At 50.4% G+C, this 13,197-nt stretch overlaps 1 protein-coding gene across 1 annotated transcript in view; it reads right to left on the bottom strand.

Moving 5' to 3' along the window:
* DAAM2 (dishevelled associated activator of morphogenesis 2) overlaps positions 1-13,197 on the bottom strand; it is a 111,081-nt gene that overhangs the window by 53,174 nt on the left and 44,710 nt on the right. The gene's annotated exons all lie outside the window — the stretch shown is intronic.

Here is a 13,197-nt window from a genome sequence, read left to right on the forward strand (position 1 = left end):
CAATAGCATGACTAACCCTTCTTACTGATCCTTAAGCCCCCCGAAGATCAGGCAGCTTGCCCAACAACCACATCCTGTGGGTGAGGGGCTAGGTTCTGAGGACCGCGGTGTCACCCGTGAACATACACGCTTTTAACCAGTTTCTAGACTGTGTGCTGGACACTGACCTGGGTGGTGAGGACGCAGGAGTAAACAAGGCCTGGTCCCTTTCCTCGAGCAGGTCCCCTTCTAGCGGGGGAGCTGAGGGAGTCAAGGCAGTGACAATCCAGAAGGATGGGGTGAGAGAGCCTGAGAAAGGGGACCTGGACCAGCCTGGGGGGTAAAGAAGAAGTCAGGGAAAGCTTCCAGGAGGAGGTGATATTGAAGAGGGGTTTTTTTCTGTTTTGGTTTTTGGTTTTTCGATTTTTTGGCTGCGCCGCACAGCTTGTGGGATCTTAGTTCCCTGACCAGGGATTGAACCCAGGCCCTCGGCAGTGAGAGCACGGAGTCCTAACCACTGGACCGCCAGGGAATTTTTTTTTTTTCTTCTTCTTTTGGCCGCAGCCTGTGGGAACTTAGTTCCCTGACCAGGGATCGAACCCATGGCCCCTAGTCTTGAAAGAGATAAGAGAATTAAGGAAGGGTGCAAGGGGTGGGAAAAGGCATTCCAGGCAAGGCAACAGCATAAGCAAAGGCACGGAGAGAGAAACAGCACAGAGTGCGTGAAGCCAGCGTCCTGTTAATTTGTGGCTACACTCGTATGCAAAGGGAATCAACAGGGTATCCAAGGACCTTGACTTGACAGCAGAGCTCAGGCACCCTGGGGAGCCTGCTCCTTTGCCCTCTTCTCCCGACCAGGTCCCCCCGGGGTCCGGGTCTGGGAATGGGGCCCAGAGCTCCCCAGAGATGCTGCACGAAACGTAAGAAATGTAAACCATGTCCAGTTCCCCAGGCAGGAGATTCCTCCCTACATACTGACCCTTCATGTGCCACTGGGCGTCACCTGGGAAATGGCCCCAGGCCCACCTTATCCAGGACCCGGCTTCCTAAGCGTCTATTTCTTCCATCCCAGGCCATACTTCCGGAGCCTTCTGCCTACCCATCCCTCCACCACCCAGCTACACCACGCCTGCTCCCACTTCAAGTCTCTGAAGACCCTCCCCCTCGTGCTCTGTGGATAGCAAACAGGCTTGGGACCCCGCACAAGCTTACCCCTGCTTCCACCCTGAAGCTGCCCGAATTGCCAACATCCAACTCTACCCCACAGACTTGGTGGGGTTCTGTCCAACTGCCATGAGCTCTATGTGACTTCAGATAAGTTACTTAGCCTCTCTGAACCTCGGTTTCCTCATCTGTAAAATGGGGAAATAATAATAATACTTCATAGGGTTGTCATAAGCACGAAATTAGTTAAAATTTGTAAAGTGCCTAGAACAGTGCCTAGTGATAGTAAACACTATTAATAGCCATATAGATAAGCCACTGTTATAATTATGAAAAAACCCGAAAATGTTGGCTGTATGTATTACAGAAAGGTTCTCTATGTGAATGAGCCTTACATATTATTACAGGGGTTGGCAAATATCACAGGGGTCAAATCCAGCCCACAGCCTGTGTTTGTAAATGCAGTCATTAAAACACAGCTACACCACCTATTCATCGTCTATGACTGCTTCGTGCAGCAGAGACCCTAGGGCCCACAAAGCCGAAAATATTTCCCCCCTGGCCCTTTACAGAAAGTTTACTGATCCCTATGTTACTAGGTTGAATCATATGTAGCTGACAGTGTTCAATTCTTTTCAATCTACAAAACCATCCATTTCATATGTTTCAACTTAGTATAGCATACGAGCTCACCACGAATCCTGTCTTACCCATTAAAACAGGAGTGCCCCGCTTTAAATCCAGTGACTCTGATCATAATAAAGTTATAATGATCAGTTTTTGAACATCTACCATGTTCAAGGTTTATCTCAAACGTTTACCACACTCCTGTAGGGTAAACGCGATCACCGCCCTGCTCCCCTCCTTTACAGGTGGGGAAATTTGGGACTCAGAAAGATGCAAAGTGTTAGCCTAGGACTCCAACCAGGTCTCCAGACCCCATGTCTACCACACTGTCCCCGCTGGGTGCTGTCTAAGAGGCTGCTGGGAATGAGATCCACCTCTTACTAGGACCAAAAAATGGAGTTTGTGAGCACTCCTAGACAGCGCTCGGCCACGTGGTGGACAGGGCCCAGTCGTGACTTCCCTGTCCTTCTCAGGACAGAACTCAGAACAATCTGACTTGTATTGTGAGCCTCGGGCAGGGCTGGGGAGGGGGCGGGGAACGCTTTCAAAAATAAGCAAGCTCTCTTTCCAGGACTGGGGAGCTATTTTTAGCAGCCGCCTAAATTATGGTTTCCCCTCTGCTCTGGGAAAGTCAAGAAAGTAAAAGTAAACTCTTGTAGCCCCAGGGTCCCCGCTGCAGGGTGGGTGAAGGAGGAGAGAAAGGGGTGTCTTGCTGGTAAAGTGAAACTGAAAAAGTCCGCAAAGTGACATTTCTCTGACTTGGGGGTGAGTGTGGAAGTTGTGGATTTTCCAATTGGTTTTCTCATTTTGAGAAATGATAAAGAGAACATAGATTTCTTTGTCTCACCAGGACAGAAAACAAGCAGATAGTAGCTCTCCAAGGCCATGGTCAAGCATGCATTCGTTCATTCATTCACTCACTCGTTCATTCATCCATCCGTTCATTCCCTGAGTGACTACCATTCACAAAGCAATTTTCTGGGTGCTTTAGATGAGCCAAATCCCATCCTCAACCGGGTTTACAGTGTTATTGGGGAGGCACAGTGTAGAAACCACCAGGATGCAAGGGAGAGAAGGAGGGAGGGAGTTCCAGGCTCTGGGACTGCAAGGAGGGGAGAGTGGCTTCTGGCCGGGGTGGTCTGGAACATTCACCAGAGGAAGTGGCATTGAAGCTAGGTCTCCGAGGAAAGAGGTCAACACGTGCCAGTGGGAGGGTCCAAGAAACCCATTCACGACAAAGGCGTGCGAGAGTGAGGACCCGGCATCCAGGTGAGTGAGGGGCCAAAGGAAGTCGCTTTGCCAGGCTGGGACGCAGGGCTCAAAGAGGTGCAGTGGAACACGAGCTGGGGACCAGATAAAGGCAGGCTTTGAACGGCAGGCCGAGGGGGAGGGGGAGGAGGAAGCAGCTCAAGGATGGTTGGTTTATTGGCTGATTCGTTGATTGGCTTATAGTAAAGGAGAGCCCGTGAGGCGTGATCCGAGCTGGGATTTGGACGAACAATTCTGGTGGCACCGTATCAGGGTGGATTACAGGAAGAGACGGGAGAGGGAGAAGAGTCTGGAAGCAGTTCTGTTTGATTCAGAGTTAATGAGGCCCTGAGCTGCCAAAGAGGAGAGAAGGGAACAGATGCCGGGGATGTCACGGAGGGGCGTGCGTGCCCGCACGTGTGTGACTGCATGAGGGGGCTTTGGCAACACACAGACTGGGCACAGAAAGCAAGGACTTGGGCTGAGAAGGGGAGGGAGCTGTGGGGAGCTCTTTGGGCCACAGCTGTGAAGTAAAAGGGATGAAGGAATTTCAACACCCAAGTCTCTGCTACCCATTAGAGCCAGAGGCCCGGGGCTCCCGGCCAAAGGGAAACCACCCAACACGTGACAACCCATCCTCACCCCCTTCTGCTTCCGGGAAGCTGAGCCCCTCCCCTGGCCCACACCAATGGGGCTGCTTTATTGAAGGGCTGCAGGGAAAACTACCCACAGCTTCCTCCTGGGCCATCCTGCCAGGTCTCCCACCAGAGTGCCCAGTGTGCTGAGAACTCACACCATTCTAGGCAACCCGGGGCCTGGGAGAAGCTCCCTACTGCCCACTCCTCCTGGGGTCCCAGACAAAGGCATTGTGTCACTCATGAAGGTGGGACATCGAGGTCCCGTCAAGGCAAGCCGGCCCTGGGACCCTCGCTGGGCCTGTGCACCTGGTCACACTCTGGACCCTGGGCTGTGTCTTCCCCAGGTGCAGTGCCATCGTTACAGACCTGCTAGTCCCACTCTGCGTCCTGCACTCACACCAGAAAAGGCCCTGCGTGTGTGTCGGGGCCTGGCTGGACATGAATCCTGGATCACAGGCACTTTCCAGCTCTCCAGGGTGGGAAGAGTAGGGGAGGACAGGGGTGGGGGAGGGGGGCTGAGCTAACTCCTGGACGCAAGTGACTGAAAAGGCAGACCCAGGGGGACCCCTCACCTGCCCCTCACTCTTGTTCATACAATTACATCCATCTATTCATTCACTCTGACAAATATTTGTTGAGCACCTAAGTACCCTGCTAATAAGAGCTGGAAAAATACAAGGGTGAACGAGTTCAATGTGGCGGGGAAGGGAGACACTCAAATGAACATCATAAAGTGTGGATATGGTTATGATAGGGGTAGTACAGGTGTGTGGGTCTGGGAATGTCTGCAGAGCTCTCTCCCAGTGGGGGGTTCCATTCTACTCTGAGCTCCCTGTTCATACAAAGGGTTTAGAGGGGGCATCGTGTAGTGGAAAGGGCACCGGGAGATAATCAGAGAAACCAGCAAGGGTTCAGGACCAGACATGCATCCCAGGGTTACTAATGCTATAAATGACTGAAAACAGCCAAAATGTTAAAACATAAGGATTGGTTAAATAGACGATAGATAGATAGATAGATAGATAGATAGATAGATAGATAGATAGATAGATAGATAGATAGATAGATAGATGATAGATAGATAATAGATGATATATAGGCAGATAGACACACACACACATGTGTGACAGCTTGAAGTAATTATCCTTGGGTTGCTGGAGCTTAGGGTTATTTTTCTTATCCTTTTCTGGATTTTTTCAAATTTCCTACAATGAGCGTTTATTCTTTTCATCAGAAAAGATAATATTATTTTTAAAAGAAGAAGATAAACAGTAGACTAAAAATGAGGAGACTCAGGTTCGAGTCCCAACTCTGCTCCAGCAGGTTACCTGCGCAAGACAGGAATGACCTTGGCTAAGAGCCTCATTTCTCTGAGGCTTGTCTGTGAATGAGGAGGTCAAACCACACGCTTTCCAGAGTTCCTTCCACACCAGACACTAGGCTCTGTGCCACAGAACACACGAGGTGCTAAATGACGCTGGTTGAATGGAATCCTATCCCCTGAGCTCCATTAGTTCATCCTTCATTCAATTGTTCATTCATTCCACCTCCACTGTTTTCAGCAGTTACTCTATGCCTAGCACTGCTCCTGGTGCTGGGGATTTAAGGGCAAACTACGCAGATATAGCTCCTGCCCTCACAAAACTATAGTCTCCCAAGCTCCAAGTCCCCTTCCATTGTTCTTTTTCTTCCCGCCCTAACGCCCCATCCTGTTAATGCATTTTTTACCTTTTCTCCAAAATGCCTCAGGTGCATCTGTTTCATTTTCAAACACCAAGCTCCAGACCTGGTCCAGCCCCACAGGATCTCAGGCTGGGACCAGGGCCGAACTCTCATTTTTCCCCTCTCCCAGCATTCTGCAAACAGCCCTTTGAATAACATTTCTAGGAGCACCTGATTCTACATTGCTAGGTTCAGCATCCCTCAGGGTTCCCAATCCAAAGTGAAAGCCGACCGCTTCCATTTTTAGGATGAGCCGTTTGGTGGGGCTCACAAATTTCATACTAAACCAGCTTGGAAATCAGATCTCTATCCATGTGTCAGGGAGGACTGCAGCACTCACTGCTGGTGCAAGTGCGGAATGGCACAGTCATTATGGAAAACAGTTGGGCTGTTTCTTAAAAAGTTAAGCTTACACCTCCATATGATCCAGTCATCTCATGCCAAGGTGTTTTCCCAAAACAAAGGAAGCACAGGCACATACAAAGTCTTATTCATGAATGTTCAGAGCAACTTTATTTGTAATAGCTCCAAACTGGAAACAACCCAAATGTCCATCAACAGGCGAATCAATAAAAAAATACTGTATAGTGTATCCATAAAATTGAATATTACTCAACAATAAAAAGGAATGAACTATTGATATACGCCACACGTGGATGGAGCTCAAAATAATTACACTGGGCTTCCCTGGTGGTGCAGTGGTTGAGAGTCTGCCTGCCGATGCAGGGGACACGGGTTCGTGCCCCGGTCCGGGAAGATCCCACATGCCGCGGAGCGGCTGGGCCCGTGAGCCACGGCCGCTGAGCCTGCGCGTCCGGAGCCTGTGCTCCGCAGCGGGAGAGGCCACAACAGTGAGAGGCCCGTGTATCGGAAAAAAAAAAAAAAAATTACACTAAGTACAAGGAACCAGAGCATAAAAGGGTACATACTGTATGAGTCCACTTGTCTAAAATTTGAGAAAATGCAAACTAATCTATAGTGAATAAAACCGGGTGGGTGATTGCCTATGGAGAGGGTGGAGGGCGGGCAGGGAGGGGGTGGATTATAAACAGGCACAAGGGAAATTTGGGGGATGATGGTCAAACATGATCTTGATGGTAGTGATGGATTCAAAGGTACATACATATGCTAAAATGTATCAAATTATGTACTTGAATTATGTCAAGTTTATGGTATGCCAATTATACCTCAATAGAGTTGTTAAAAACAAACAAAACACGTCTGTTCCTAGCCTCACCATCTCCAACTGCCAAGGGCTCTGGCCACTGCAGCTGGCAACCCTCTAGAAGACTGCTAGTATCATAAGCTGCTCTACAGGTTCTAGGAAAGACCTCACCGCCCAGAGGTGGGGGGAAGGGGAACAAGGAGCTCCTTCCAGGCCCAGGCCTCAGCTGATCTGGTCTGGTCTTCCAGGAGACGGGTGGTTTACTGTAAGGAGTGTATGCTTTCATATTAAGCCTGTGAGCTTCACTGCCTTCCTGGGCACACGGACGACAAAGCCCACCTCCCACGGCTACTGTGAGCATCACACAAAGAGCACATATCGAGAAGCCGGCACAGCACTAGGCACATCACAGGCCCTCCAACCAGGTTCCCTTCCCCTGTCCCGGCCCCAGCCTCCTCCCCAGGGGTGGCTAAGGTTCAGGGCTCTGCCCATGGAAGAGCCTAGTGAAGCGCAAGCCCGGTTTCACCTGGAGGTCTCTGGGGGGTAGACCTGAACTGACAGCAGCCCCAGGCTTCTGGGTGGGTTAAAATAAGGTACTTTCAGCCTGGGAATTTGTTAGAGGCAGATGAGATGGCAAAGGGGACTGAGAAAGGTGGCCATGACTTGGAGTTTCTAGAGCAAGACAACAGGAGGGATGTGGGTTTGGGGTGCGGGGATACCCAACCCTTGCCCACTGGACAAGCAAGTATAGGAGATACTCAGAAATGACCAAAGAAGAAAGGGAGGGAGGGAAGATATTAATGCATGTTGGCATGTGAGAGGGTTTGACGCTATGGTGCAGAGGTATATGTATGGGGTGGTGTGTATGTGTATGTTTATAGCATGATACGTGTAGTGTGTGTGTTTATGTGGTATAGTATGGACGTGTAGGTGGTGTGTGTATGTATGGTGTCACGTGTGTTCATCCCCAGGAAACAAACATACAAGATTCCACTGACTTTCAAGTCTCTGCAGAGAGAAGACCCAGCGTATGAGCTGAGGAAACAGTAATATCACTGATAACCAGCCCCCACGTCAATTTCAAATCAGCCCACGTTTAGTTTATAAGGAGCTGCCCAAGCATAATATGCAGGAAATGTTACTGTGGGGAAGGCAATGTCTTGTCTTCAGTTTCCCGTGAACCACACTAAGGCCCGGGAGCAGAGATCCACCAGAAGATTCTTGTATCTGCCATGGACCAGAGGCCAGGTGTTCACATTCATCATCTCATTTAATCCCAGGACAACCCAGCAAGGGCAGTATTTTTGACTGATAAGGACATTGAGGCTCAGAACCGGGAGATGACACCCACACTAGGGCTCTCTCCTGTGAAACACCATCTCATTCCAACCTAGTTTCAATTCAGTTCCGGAGCGTGTATGTACACATGCACGTGTGCACATCCCTCTGGGTGTATGTGTGTGTCCAGCAGATGCAGCTGGGTTTCCTTTGGTGTCTATTATAATGGGGTGTACACTCCCTCTGCCATTTGAAATTTTGGTGTTATATTTTAGCCACTTCCCCAATAAGCCTGAGGTGGAAAAAAACAAATAGCTGACAATGTATACCCAATCTATTCCACGCTCCATATTTTACAAGACAGATATTCAGCACATTTTTAGAAAGAAGGATACTAACACTTACTAAGAGCTAGGCTAGGCTCAAACGTTCACATTTATTCTTTCACTTAATTTATTCCAACATCCGACAAAGATGATATTGTGCATTTTTACATAGAGGGAAATCAAAGCCTAGCGAAGGTGAGCAACTTGCCCAAGTTAGCAGGGTTCATAAAACACGTTGAACCTCAGTCTAATTGATTCCAAAACTCAGACACGGCCTCCCCGTGGCACAGAAATAGCAGCATCACGGTAAACGGTCGCCCCCCACCCCCCCAGCCATGGAATCCTCTCCATCCCTTCCCCATCACCCATCCCAACTACCTCTCAGGGAAGAACTCAGCACTAGCACAGAGAAGCCCTGTACCCCAGCCACAGACAGCAGTCCAGTCCCATCATCTTACCACACACCGAGTCACAGAAAGATCCAGGCTATCCCATCTTCTGGACCAGCCTCTTGGGTATGCGAGCTGGGTACCTTCAGAAGGGCCCCGGGCTTGGTTTAAGGCTCTGCTGTTGCCGTCTTGAAATCTTTAATAATTTTTGAACAGGGAGGCTTGCATTTCCATTTTGCACTGGGGCCTGTGAATTGCACAGCTGGTCCTGCCCATCTTCTAAGGCAGCCAGCTCGGGCAGCCTTTCCCAGGAAGAGCAGCCCAGCCAGCCACTCCCTGTGTTTCCAAAAATGTTACACACAGTCCCTGAATGGTCAGGACAGAACAGAGACAAGTTACTTTAATCTGGGGTGGCTTCCTGCCCAAAGGGCCTTGAAGGGCCACTCAGTAACTTCTGGGCTGTCCCCCACCCTCATCTTTTCTCCTTATCCCACCTCACCCCTCCACTGCAGGCTCCCTGGTCACTCCTCCCTAAACGCGCCATTGCTCAAGGGATTAAAATTCCTAGAGGGCTTGGACACTTCCACTTTATCTCCGACTCCCCCCACCGGGCTCTTTCCGCACACACAGCAGGAACTCAGTAAGAGCGGATGCATCAGATACGTTACAGTATGTACTTCCTGAATTCTTGACTATTCGTTATAAAGCCTATCACCAATGTGATGGCTTTCCATAACTCAAAGGTTGCGTGTCCTTCTGCAATTGGATAAATACTTAAAGCAAGAGAATGTGTCAGCTTTGAAACAGAGTTCAAAACTTGGTTCTGCTGGTTCTATCGGGTTGGCCAAAACGTTCGTTCGGGTTTTCCCGTAAGCGGTTCACGGATGAACTTTTCGGCCAACCCAATACATTTGGGTCGGCAATATTATCCCTCACCCCATCCCCATGCCCACCTCTGCTTCCTGCCCCTCCTCTCCCTCCGCTATGCAGGTCCTACCTTCTCCAAGCAGCCTTCCTTCCCATTCTCATCTACCTGAATTCTCCCAAATAAACTCAGAGCCCCTGTTGTCTACTCTGTTTCTAGGACACTGCATCATATAGTACTCTGTGGCACTTGTGTTAATGTACTAATTTATCTTTTTTTATGCCAATGAGCTTTTCCCCCAATCTAGACTCTGAGCCCCCTGAGAACATGACATAGTGCCGTGTATGCAGCAGGTCCTCTTCCTGAATGAAAGTTATCTCATGGCAGGGGGTGGGAGTGGGTTAGAGAGAGAGGAGAAAGTTATTAACCCCAGAAATAAATCTTCATGGAAAATCCAATGAACTCAGGTCCTTCAACCTTTCCTCAGAGTCCAATGGAGGTCAAAGGCATCCAGACCTTGGCCAGACACCATCAAGAGGTCTCAAGCGGCACTCAGCGAGGCAAAGGTGTGCGCCTTCACAAACCTGCGTGGTTCAATGAGATCTTGGCACTCCCAGACGCAACTCGGGACATTTTCATTTCTGTTTGTTTCTACTCTCCCCCCTCCCCACCCTCCAGCAAACAAAAGGCATCTTGCATATAAAAGGCATACGATATTTTTCCTCTCTGTGCTTCCAGGAACGGGATGTTTCCTCCAAGGGAAACGAGACCTTGGCTGTGAGACGTCAGGCTACAGAAGCTAGGGTTTCCTCTTTGGAACTCAGACCATCCCCTCCATAGTTCCCAGTCTATGCATGGACTCCCCCATTCCTCAATCACCTTTCTCTGACCCTGACACCCCTGCAAGCTGTGTCCTGATTGTCTCCATCTAAGGGGCCTTATTTACCCAGCAGGGCCCCTCATGTCTCCCCCTCGCCTCCGTCCTCAGTGCCCACCTCCCCTGAAAACTGCACTTGTGCGCATCAGTATCACCTCCTTCCATCCTGTTCCCCCTGCAGAGGCCCTCTTCCCAGTTCCCTCTTCGCGGTGTTTCAGAACGATGTGAAATCTGAGCCGCATGTCCCCACGCTCCACACACACACACTCTCTCTCTCTCCTTGATTTCAACCGGCTGATCCCCGTCTGGAACACTCCGTTCTGGGCCCTCCCCCTCCTCCTGGCCACTCACCTGGCAGCCTGCGCCCTTCCCCACAGGTGTGGGTGTAGGGCCCCTCCTCAGCATTTCTCCTGCCTTTCTCCCATCAGAGCCACGGCTGCTTCCTGAATTAGCGTCACTCTCACTGGGCTGTGAGGTCCTTGAGGTTGGGGACAGTGTAGCACAGTCTCTCAGGAACCCTGCGCCCAGCACAGGGCCGGGCCCGCAGCAGCTGTGCTGGGGCTTTGCCAAGGTTCACACCTCGGGTCTCTGTCCTTCTCCCTCACCCTTCTCCCTCCCAGAAAACCTTCCATCTCTTTATTTCAGATAAATTCAGCAGCAGCCACTCTCGAAACCTCCTCTCCCCCATCTCCAGCTCGCTTCCAACTACCCACATTTCTGTTCAGAAGCACTGGCACCGCCCCCATCAACTTCCTCTCAGACCGCCTTCACCTCCTTCCCCCTTCGGACCACCCCTGCTTTTCTCTGTGAATGACTCCACAGTCCGAGGTTCAAACCACAGAATCATCCTGAACTCTTCCTCTGTCTTGAGAACTGCTACATGCCAGGTATTTGCACGTATTATCTCATTTCATTCTCACATCAAACACTGAGAAGTGGGTATTAGCATCCTGAGTTTACAGACAAGGAAACTGAGGCTCAGAGAAGTCAAGTGACCTGCCCAAGGTCACAAGCCCATAACTGACTGGGCTGGGGTGAGAGGCAGCTTTTGACAGGCTGTCCAAAAGCCCACCAGGTGTGCGCGCGCACGTGCGCACGCATACACACACATACACACATGCTGTTCCCTCCTTTACGTTATAAATTATCCAATCAGTCTCCACGCTCAATCGATTCCACTTAGAAATGCTTCCTGTATGGGCCCTTTGATCTCCCATGTGGACGCTCAGGCCCCACTCAGACACACAGGACATGGCTGTGTGGTCACAGAGTCAGGGGGTGGGGGGCCATGAGTCCTGCACATCTAGCCGGCAGCACTGACCTCACCTCGCGCTCACTCAGGGAGCTGGTACGTGCTCTTAGCTTGGAACCACTTCTTCAAGGCCCCATCCCTTCTTACTGATTTGGTTGTCCTCCAGCCAGGCTGAGGCTGACCCCTTTCTTCTGGACTCCACCTGCACCCTACTAATGCTCCTCTTGGCCTCAGACCAAAAACCCTCAACAAGCTACCCACCTGGAACACAGCCTGCGTTTCCAGCTCTCTTCCTTCAGTTTAGCTCTTGGTTTTCCCACCCTCAGCAGATCTCCAAGGACAGTGCATCATCGTAAGAGGCTTCTCAATGATGCAGATCCCAGGGCCCTGCTCTCAGAGTTTCCAGGTCAGTAGATCTGGGAAAGGACCCAGGAATCTGCATTTTAACAAGTTCCCCAAGGGACTGGGATGCAGGCGGTTTCATTCACTCTCCACCCCCTTCTCTTTCACCAGCATTTGTACCAACCTTTTTCACAAGTCACTCCTTCTTTCCAGAGCTGTGATCAAATCCCCCAGGTTCTCATCTCGGGCTACACAGTAGAATCATGGGGCATTTTGAAAAATATCTATGCCTGGATCGCAACCAGAACCAATTAAAACAGAATCCCTGGGCAGGTGTGGGGGAGCCACTGTGGTGAGCAGCTCCTCCTGCTTTGCCCAGGACTGTCCCAGTTTTAATCCTGAAAGTCCCACATCCCAGGGAAGCTCTCAGTCCTGGGAAAACGGGATCAGTCATTTACCCTACAGGGCTCTGGAATTGGCAAATCTCTCCAGGTGATTCTAATTTGCAGCCAAGCTTGCCAAACACTGGACCCCATCTGGATCGAGAGATGCCCCTCCCCCCGGCATTCCCTCCAGCCAGCGCCTTTTGTTTTCACACTTAGCTCAGGTGATCTCAAAATGTGTCTCTAGACCAGCAGCATCAGCGTCACCTGGGAACTTGTTTAAAAAAAAAAGGCACAGCCAATTCTAAATAATTTGCTCTTCTCTCAGCTGCTGTGAACCCCTACCCAGAGTCACTGACATTTACTGCCTTGAGTGAAGTGAGAGGGCTAAGGAGTTAACTGGTGGTGGAGGTTTGAGGCTGGGAGCTCAGTCCTCCCCAGGGAGGTTTAGTGGTGACCAGAGGGGCCTAGGTTTTGATTCATAGGCAACAAACTTTTACTGACCACTAACTAATTAGCTGCCTTGTTTATGGCATCTCATTAAATTCAACACTAACTCTGTCCAGCATTTGGTGTTGGGATTTTGTGGGGTCCATACGTAAAACTTTCCTCTTCTGGCTCAAGTTCAGGACCAGTTGAGAAACAGATACATGAAGCAAACAGATAGAGGTCACGGTATCAGCCACGTTCCTGACAGAGCTGTGGGAGTAAGCGGCTGTGTCTCTCTGGCCAAACGGACTTGCTAATGTCTCACCCATGAGTGAGGCCAGCTGACATGTCCAGTCCTCGGCATAGGAGGGTGACCGTGGACCTTCCCGTAGGAGCGGGCTCCCGACCTCAACCCCCAGAGCTGGCCAGATGCGCCCCCTGCAGGTGGCAGAGCCCAGGGAAGGGAGCGAGCGTAGGCAGACCCAGTTCATAACCTCCCAGAGCCATTGGTTA

This window comes from Grampus griseus (assembly GCF_964374135.1).
Source record: "Grampus griseus genome assembly, chromosome: 10".
In the NCBI taxonomy this organism is placed as follows: domain Eukaryota; kingdom Metazoa; phylum Chordata; class Mammalia; order Artiodactyla; family Delphinidae; genus Grampus; species Grampus griseus.